A 10,000-nucleotide genomic window follows, 5' to 3' on the forward strand; every position below is an offset into this window, starting at 1 on the left:
CCCGGGCACCCCCCGAGGTCCCAAAATAAAAATTTCCAACACCAATGTTTTCTATATATATTTATATGTCTTTTCCTATTTTTTGGGATTTTTTGGGATTTTTTTTGATTTTTTTTGGGATTTTTCCCGTTTTTACCCCTATTTTCCCCATTTCCGGGAAAAAAAATAATTTTTTTGCAAAAAAAAAATCACCAAAATTAAGCTTAATGCCCATATAAAGTTTTCCAACAAAAAAAACGGGGCATTATTATCACAAAAACTCAAGTTTTGAGCCATTATTACGTTACTGTCACTTGGGTGTTCACTAGAAAATTATAGCTAATTCAAAATAAACCTCTATAGGGGGAGGGTGAGAGTGGAAGGATGGCTGGGCGCTGGTGGGCATAGGCACTCTCTTGTGGGCAGCGATGGGCATGGTCGGCCCCCCTACGACACTACACATGCCCATCGCATTCGAGGGACGACGGTGGGATTATTCGAGGGATGGAAAAATTTTCGGGGATGACGGTGGTGGACCGGGTGCCCGAGATATGGCCCGAGACCCGACTTGACCCGGATTTTTTTTTTTGATAAAAAATACCCACAAAGCATTGACGGATTTTGTTGTTGGCTATAAGAATTTGTGGGATGACGGTGGTGGATTCGGCCCGCTATACGGAAAAAGTCCCGACTTGACCACGAGTTTTTACGGCTCGATTGACGGAGTTTTCGGGGGATGACGGTAGTGGAATTGGCCTGCGACACGGCCATAGTACCGACTTGACCTCGAGTTTTCGTTGGTCGGAAACAAAATCCAACGATGCATTGAGGGAATTTTTCGGCTCCGTAAATTCGGGGGATGACGGTGGTGGATTTGGCCCGCAATACGGCTAACGTCCCGACTTGACCTCGGTTTTTCGTGTGCTGCAATGGTCCCGCGGTCGTCTCTCGGATGGGTTAGCGGAGGGGAGTTTGGGACTTGTCGACCGGATGCGGTCTGTTCTTGCGGGCAGCGGAACGAGCAGCCTACGAGCGCGGACTAAAATCTAGTTGACGTCGTCCTTCGAACAAACCTCGTAGGAATTGTGACCAAATTTTGTTGTTGGCTTTAAGAATTCGTGGGATGACGGTGGTGGATTCGGCCCGCTATACGGAAGAAATCCCGACTTGACCACGAGTTTTTACGGCTCGATTGACGGAGTGTTTCGGGGGATGACGGTAGTGGAATTGGCCTGCGACACGGCCATAGTACCGACTTGACCTCGAGTTTTCGTTGTTCGGAAACAAAATCCGGGTATGCATTGAGGGAATTTAGCGGAGGGGAGTTTGGGACTTGTCGACCGGATGCGGTCTGTTTTTGCGGGCAGCGGACAAAGCAGCCTACGAGCGCGGACTAAAATCTAGTTGACGTCGTCCTTCGAACAAACCTCGTAGGTATTGTAGGGGAGCTTGGGAATCGATGACCGGATGCGGTGTGTTCTAGTGTGCGGGCAACGGACTAAGCAGCACACAGGCGCATACTAAATCTCGTCGTCGTTCCTTCGAGCAAACCAGGAACGGGTACTATAGTTGATGGGAGCTTTTGGCTTTGGTGTGGTCCTCTTGTCCCTTTTGGCTTTGGTGTGGTAATGTTTTCCGAAACTCGATGCGGACTGTTCCCGGATGCGGGCGATATCAAGCGGCATGTGGGTGCAGTCTAATTCTAGTCGAGGTTGTGTTAGCTAACCTTAGCCAGTGTTGTCCCGCCTCGATTTGTTTCTTTCACGTCAAACGGTGCTAGTCGGGGGACTTCTAGCCCATCCTTGCGGCCACTTTGTGGTCGTGGGATGCAAGCTCGTTGTTTCTTGGCGAAGCGGTAAGCTACGCGTGTGAGTGGTGTTTGGTTTTTTTAGCTGGCGGGCTCCATGCTTGTGCATCGAACCGCACGCCGATAAACCTCTTCAGTGTTCGCTCCAAGTGCTATACAGGCCTTGGGCGAGTGTGAAGGAAATAATGCCCTTGGTCCAAGTATGCATTCTATGTTAAGTCTAATAAATGCGGTTCAGTATTAATTAACAAGTTAATAATTCAGTGAGATCAAGTGAGCTGAATGCCTAGCTAGAGGCCGCTTCAGTTCAAGTGGAATTAATGATATTAATCCACAGCTTACTCTTGACTGAACCCGTAGGGTCACACAAATAGTACGTAAACGGATCAAGTATTTAATGGCATTAAATACTCCATCTATGAATATTCGGAACCGACGGATCTTGGTTTCAGTGGGAGCTAAGATCGTCACAGGCAAGAAATGAATACTCCGGAAACGATGATATTGCCGGAAACGGAAATATGGATCGTATCGGAAATATGAATATTATCCAAGTCGTAGATGTTACCGGAAACGGAAACATGGTACGTATCGGAAAATATTATTGGAAATGGAAATATTACCAGAATCGGAAATATTGCCGGAAACGGAAATATTGTCAGAATCGGAAATATTACCGGAATCGGAAAATAATTCCGGAAACGGAAATATTAAATATCTGTTCGAAACGGAAATTAATTCCGGAATCGGAAATATTAAATATTGTTCGTATCGGAAATAGATTCCGGAAATGGAAATTTAATCGGAAGCGTATCGTACGAATTAGCATCGGACGAGGCCTGCCGGACGAAGGCCCAGCACGAAGCCAGGCCATCGCCCAGCAAGCACGCACGCCACAGCCCAGCGCGCACAAGGCCGCGCATGCGTGGGCCGCGCTGCGTGGGCTGCTGCTCGCATGCGTGGGCAGCCCTTGTGGCTGCCGTGTGTGTGTGAGTTTGAGCTCATGCGAGATTCCTGAATCTGCAAGAGTCAGTGTATGATTAAATGTCTATTCCTATTGGATAAATTGATTAAGTAGAATTCATGTAGAATTCTAATTCCAATTAATTCGCATCCTACTAGGATTACGATTCCTTTTCCATAACTCTATAAATAAAGGCCTAGGGGTCATAATTTATATACAAGTTTCAAAGTATTCAAAAGTGAGTTTTTTGAGAGAAAATTCAAACACCCATCTTGCCCCAAAAGTGCCGAATTTTCTGAGTACCTTAAGGGCGATTCTAGTTGGTCAATCTTAAGGCGGATCCGGACGTGCTGTGGACTTTCTACGGAGGGACGACACTTGGAGTCCTAAAAGACTTGTTCTTGTTCGGTTCGGGCGCAGCTAGGGAAGGCACGCAACAAAGAGTATGCATCTAATTATGCTATATGATTATGTGTAAATAATATGTTTCCTGGGTTAATGGTTGTTTCCGCATGATCTATGTAAATGTCATATGTATCATAACCTAACAGTGGTATCACGAGCCCCTTATTATTTTCATAATCTAAATTGCATGAACATGGTTAAATATTACAAATTTGCAAGAATTAAAAGGGGTGATTAATTTTCGTAATTGTTAATTAATTGCAAATTGCGTTTATTTAATTATATGTACGCAGTTTTTCGGCAGTTTCTTCATTACTCATCCGAATTGAGTGATTTTTGTGTCAATTCCGCATGTAAAAGGCATTCTAAAATTTTGACAAAAATAGTATTTTTCTGCCGAACCCAGAATTCTCAAATTCGAAGCCTAACTATGACTTTTCGAAGGTTTTAGTTTTTCGGATGCAAAATTTCGTAAATTTAAGATGTTAAATTAAATATTTGCGATTCTTGTTGATAAATCTTGAATTTTTGATTGACCTACTGCATATGTTTAACAAGTTTGAATGCCTAGTCTTGTTAATTATGCAATCTAATTTGTAATTATGATTAATTTGTTGAAAATTAGAATAATTTAGAATTAATTTGATTTTCATAATTAATTGTAATTTAATTAGAAACCTATGATTAAAAACCACCATAAAAATTGTAAATTTACGATAAATTTTAAATTTTTATGACCTAGACTTGAATCCATATCAATCGGAAATCAATTGGATAATAAATTTTCGATTTTTTCGCCCTAAAATTATGAAATTAATATTATTTATTAATTTGTCATTAAATTTAAATATAAATTTTAAATTTTTATGCGATTCGTTCAAATAACTTGCACGCACGAAGCAATGGACGCTTCGTGTTACCCTTGAGGGGTGTTGTATAATGCGGGCATGCGACGACGAGCAAGGGAGCTCGTCGCCCGTGCGGCACGAATGCAATGAGCAAGGGCGTAGTGCACGAGCGCAAGGCAGCAGCCCTGCCTTGTGTCGTGTGCCACGAGCAATGAACGGATGGGCATGGGCGAGGGGCGAGCCAAGGCAGTCGCGTGTGGGCAGCAAGCGAGCTGCGCCACAGCGCGCGCTGCCTCGCACAACAGCGCGCAGCCTCGTGCGCAGCGAGCGCAAGCTCGCGTGCCACGAGCGCTGTGCACAGCATCACTCGCGCGCACAGCGCGCGACGTCGCCCGCCCAGCGAGCGATGTCGCGCACCAGCGAGCGATGGCTCGCGCGCACCAGCGAGCGATGCAGCGCGCCAGCGAGCGATGGCTCGCGCGCACCAGCGAGCGATCTCGCGCGCCAGCGAGCGATCTCGCGCGCCAGCGAGCGAACCAGCGCGCCCAGCGAGCGATCTCGCGCGCGCACTGCGAGCGATAGCTCGCGTGCGATGGGGCGCTGTGCGGAGGCTTGCGTATGGGAAAGCAGCAGCTATGCAACGAGCGCATGGGCTGCGCGCACATGGCCAGCAATGGCTGTGTGCGTACAGCCCATGGGCGTGCAACGCGTAGGGTGTTTGCGTTTCGATTAGATCGTTTTGAATGTTTAATTTGAAAATTTCAGTTCACGTAATTTTAATTAATTTTAAAATTAATAATTTGAATTAATTTCTTGGATTTTAATTTTGAATATTATAATTATAATAAATGGAATTTATTCTAATTATTTTACTAAAATTAAAATCATGAATTAATTTAAATGCGACTGAAATTAAATTAAATTTTGGATTCAATTATAAATTTATATGAGCTTTAAATTTTAATTAAATTTGTATGTTTCCGGTTAGACTAGAAATACAATTTTATGTTTAAAATTAGTAAAGCATATGAATTTATTGGTTTGAGTGGGAGTGCTTTTAGTCATAAACTCTTGATTAGGTCTACAAATCCTTAAGGTTAAAACAACTCGATTAGAATTAATAAGGACTGAATAATTGGTAGATTATTGGTGACCTTGATTAATTGCTGCAAATGTTTACGTGATGCATAATGTGTTTTACTAACCAGCTATGTGGGCCATTCATGATAATGAATGGGTGAATGGTATATATTGTATATGTACTGTTTTGCAGGTTATGAAGTGACTAGTATGGCCCAAATAGGATAGAAAATATGGTCTGCGTACCATTAATTTGAATGTAATTGGTCTAAAGTACCAAAGTTGTTTTTCAATTCAAATATGGTCTGCGTACCATCAAATAGTTGTAATTAGTTATAACTTATCCTATTTGAAGAAAATGGTGCCTCCCACGGAGATTTTCAAGACGGACTTTGAAGTCAAAGCTTCAAGATGAAGTCGGGCCATACTAGATCACAAATATCTTATGCATGTTTTAAGTTATTTATTGCTTTAAATATGTCTTAAAATGCATGAGATCAAAAGCTTGATTATGTTGCATGATTAAGGATTTTAGTTCACTTAAAATCTAACCAACATAGTAAGAGCCTTAAGTTCCAAACTTAAAAATTGAGTTAAAAGGTGCCATGCCAAAATATACACTTGCTTGGATATCCTTTACATCAATCTAGTAATAGTTTTCGCTCAGCGAGGTGTTACTTATTGGTCCTAAAGGGGCAAGGTACACAAATAATTGTGAGTACATGTTAGTTTTGGTGAAACTCAACGATATAAGTAAGGAGTCCTTTTATGTCGTGGCAAATTCGATAGGTTTACCTAATAAGTTCTTAGACGTACCTATCAACCAAGAATAGTTTCTAGACTATTAGCAAAAGGCTTTTGCTTACCTAAGATGTTCTAGGATTAAGTCGACAAACTGTGCTTAGTTCTTCAATGATTTTAGGATCTTGGAATCATTTTATTCACACCTGCCGGAACACATAACTTGAATAAAATGCTTAATAAACATTGAATTATGCATGTATGCTAGAATTTAAGTTTATTAAGAGAAACTGTGAATGGTTATTTATTTGTTTATTCTTTTCAATTGTAGTTTTAATATGGCAAACAACAATCAAAACATCATCATAGGTTCTGAGCTTATGGTCAAGCTGAACCTGACAAATTTTCTTGAATGGGAAGCTAAGCTAGTTGAAATAGTCAAACTCAATGGACTTGAGTATGTACTATCACATCCCATGCCAAGCTACTATGCCAGAGACATGACCCCTGAGAGATTTTACGCCTGGGATGCGGATCTCAAAAAGGTTATGAGTCTCATGCTGAACAATATCCCTGATGATTGGGCTAGAAGGTTTGTAGCCTATGAACCTTTTACGCTCATCAAGAATCTGAGGGATATCTGTCGTGGAAATACGGAGGACAGGGACCTGAACGTCCATGAGTTGATTGAATCAATGTCTGGGCTAAAGGTTAGTTCTCCCAACAGGTGTTATAGGATGGAGGTCCAAGAAACACATGTTCAGCTCCTTCGCACTAAACAGAGGGTAGGCGTCCCACTGAGGTTCCATGTGGATCTTATGTGTTCATATTTTGATCGCCTAAGTCTACTAGGAACACCAATAAGCGAAAGGATGGCAGTCTCTGTCTTGCTCAATTCACTACACAGTGGGTTTGGTCGCTTCAAGCAACAATACCTAAGTGAACCAAGAGAAGAAACAGTTGCAGAATTTATTCACCTTGTCAGAAAGGCTGAAATAGTACTGGACTGTGAAGCCAAAGATTTACTCAAGGCTAGAAAGAGACCATTCAAGAAAGGTGGAAAGTCCAAGGGCAATGCTAAATCAAAGCAGGACAAGTCCACATCAAGCTGTCTTTATTGTGATGGAATAGGCCATTACAAAAGAGAATGTCCAAAGCTAAAGGAAGATCAGAAGAACGGAACAGTCGTTCCATCTTCAGGTATTTTCGTTATAGACTGTATACTTGCTAATTCAACTTCTTGGGTATTAGATACAGGTTGTGGCTCACACTTATGTTCCAATCCACAGGGACTAAGAAGAAGTAGAAAGTTAAGCAAGGGAGAAGTCGACCTACGAGTGGGAAATGGAGCACGGATTGCTGCATTAGCCGTAGGAACTTACTATTTGTCGTTGCCCTCCGGGCTAGTTTTGGAACTGGAAGAATGTTTCCATGTTCCAAGTCTTACTAAAAACATCATTTCAGTTTCTTGCTTAGATGCTAAGGGATTTTCCTTTATAATAAAAGACAATAGTTGTTCGTTTTATTTTAAAGAGATGTTTTATGGATCTGCTAGATTAGTCAATGGACTTTATTTATTAGATCACGACAAACAAGTATATAACATAAATACCAAAAAGGCCAAAAAGGATGATTCAGATCTCACCTATCTGTGGCATTGTCGATTAGGCCATATAAACTTGAAACGCTTAGAAAGACTTCAAAGGGAAGGAATTCTAGAACCATTTGACTTAGAGGATTATGGTAAATGCGAATCATGTTTACTTGGCAAAATGACAAAGCAACCTTTCTCTAAAGTTGGAGAAAGAGCAAATGAACTATTGGGTTTAATCCATACAGATGTATGTGGACCAATGAGTACAAATGCTAGAGGTGGTTTCAGCTACTTTATCACTTTCACTGATGACTTCAGTAGGTATGGTTATGTCTACCTAATGAAGCATAAGTCTGAATCCTTTGACAAATTCAAGGAATTCCAGAGTGAAGTAGAGAATCAATTAGGCAAGAAGATCAAGGCACTGCGGTCTGATAGAGGCGGTGAATATCTGAGCTATGAATTTGATGACCATCTGAAAGAATGTGGAATTCTATCAGAATTGACTCCTCCTGGAACACCACAATGGAACGGTGTGTCAGAACGGAGGAACAGAACCTTGCTAGACATGGTCAGGTCAATGATGGGTCAGGCCGAACTTCCATTAGAATTTTGGGGACATGCACTAAATACAGCTGCACTCACTATAAATAGAGCTCCGTCTAAAGCTGTCGAAAAGACTCCATACGAATTATGGTTTGGAAAGCCTCCAAATGTGTCTTTTCTTAAGATTTGGGGATGTGAAGTATACGTCAAACGATTAATTTCAGACAAACTTCATCCAAAATCTGACAAATGTATCCTTGTGGGCTATCCAAAGGAAACAAAGGGGTATTACTTCTACAATACATCTGAGAACAAAGTGTTTGTTGCTCGAGATGGTGTCTTTTTGGAGAAAGATCACATTTCCAAAATGACAAGTGGGAGAAAAGTAGACCTCGAAGAAATTCGAGTCGAACAACAAACTCTAGAGAATGCTCAAGATGACATTCAGGATGAAACTCAGAGATCTTTAGAAGAATCTGGTGAGAATCATGGTCAATCTAGAAATGTTACCCCGCGTAGATCGCAAAGATATAGATCTCAACCGGAAAGGTACTTAGGTATTTTGACGAACGAGAGCTATGACGTTCTATTACTTGAAAGTGATGAACCTGCGACTTACAAGCAAGCTATGACGAGCCCTAGCTCCAAGCAGTGGCAAGAAGCCATGCAATCTGAATTAGACTCCATGTCTGAAAACCAAGTATGGGATTTGGTCGATTTGCCAGATGGCTACCAAGCCATTGGAAGCAAATGGGTTTTCAAACTGAAAAAGGACAAGGATGGGAAACTTGAAGTTTTCAAAGCTAGATTGGTTGCGAAAGGTTACAGGCAAGTCCACGGTGTGGATTACGATGAAACCTTTTCACCAGTTGCAATGCTAAAGTCTATTCGAATAATGTTAGCAATCGCTGCATATTACGATTACGAAATATGGCAGATGGATGTCAAAACTGCTTTCTTAAACGGCGTTTTAACAGAAACTGTGTTTATGACACAGCCTGAAGGTTTTGAGGATCCAAAGAATGCTAAAAAGGTATGCAAGCTAAAGAAGTCAATCTACGGATTGAAGCAGGCATCCAGGAGCTGGAATATACGTTTTGATGAAGCAGTCAGTGACTTTGGTTTCATCAAGAACGCGGACGAATCTTGTGTATACAAGAAGGTCAGTGGGAGCAAAATTGCTTTCCTAGTATTATATGTCGACGACATATTGCTTATCGGAAATGACATTCCTATGTTGAACTCTGTCAAGATTTGGCTTGGGAAATGTTTTTCGATGAAGGATCTAGGAGAAGCACAGTACATATTGGGCATCAAGATTTACAGAGATAGATCTAAAAAGATGATTGGACTTAGTCAAAGCACTTATATCAATAAGGTGCTTGATAGGTTCAAGATGGCGGACTCCAAGCGAGGCTACCTACCCATGTCTCATGGAATGACTCTAAGCAAGACTCAGTGCCCAAAAACACTTGATGAGCGTAGACGAATGAATGGGATTCCATATGCATCATTGATTGGTTCAATAATGTATGCTATGATATGTACACGCCCGGATGTTGCGTACGCACTCAGTGCTACGAGCAGATACCAGTCAGACCCAGGAGAGGCGCATTGGACTGCTGCCAAGAATATTCTGAAGTACCTGAAAAGGCACAAAGATGACTTCCTGGTCTATGGTGGAGATGATGAATTAATTGTTAAAGGCTATACGGACGCAAGTTTCCAAACCGACAAAGATGATTTCAGATCACAGTCTGGGTTTGTCTTCTGCCTCAACGGAGGAGCAGTAAGCTGGAAAAGTGCTAAGCAAAGCACCATTGCGGATTCTACAACTGAAGCGGAGTACATTGCTGCACATGAAGCAGCAAAGGAAGCTATATGGCTAAGGAAGTTCATAGGAGAACTTGGTGTAGTCCCCTCCATTAAAGGACCAATAGCCCTGTATTGTGATAATAACGGAGCTATTGCACAGGCAAAAGAGCCTAGACACCACCAGAGAGTCAAGCATGTACTTCGTAGATTTCACCTTCTAC

Source organism: Spinacia oleracea, unplaced genomic scaffold (assembly GCF_020520425.1).
Source record: "Spinacia oleracea cultivar Varoflay unplaced genomic scaffold, BTI_SOV_V1 SOVchr0_019, whole genome shotgun sequence".
NCBI lineage: Eukaryota > Viridiplantae > Streptophyta > Magnoliopsida > Caryophyllales > Amaranthaceae > Spinacia > Spinacia oleracea.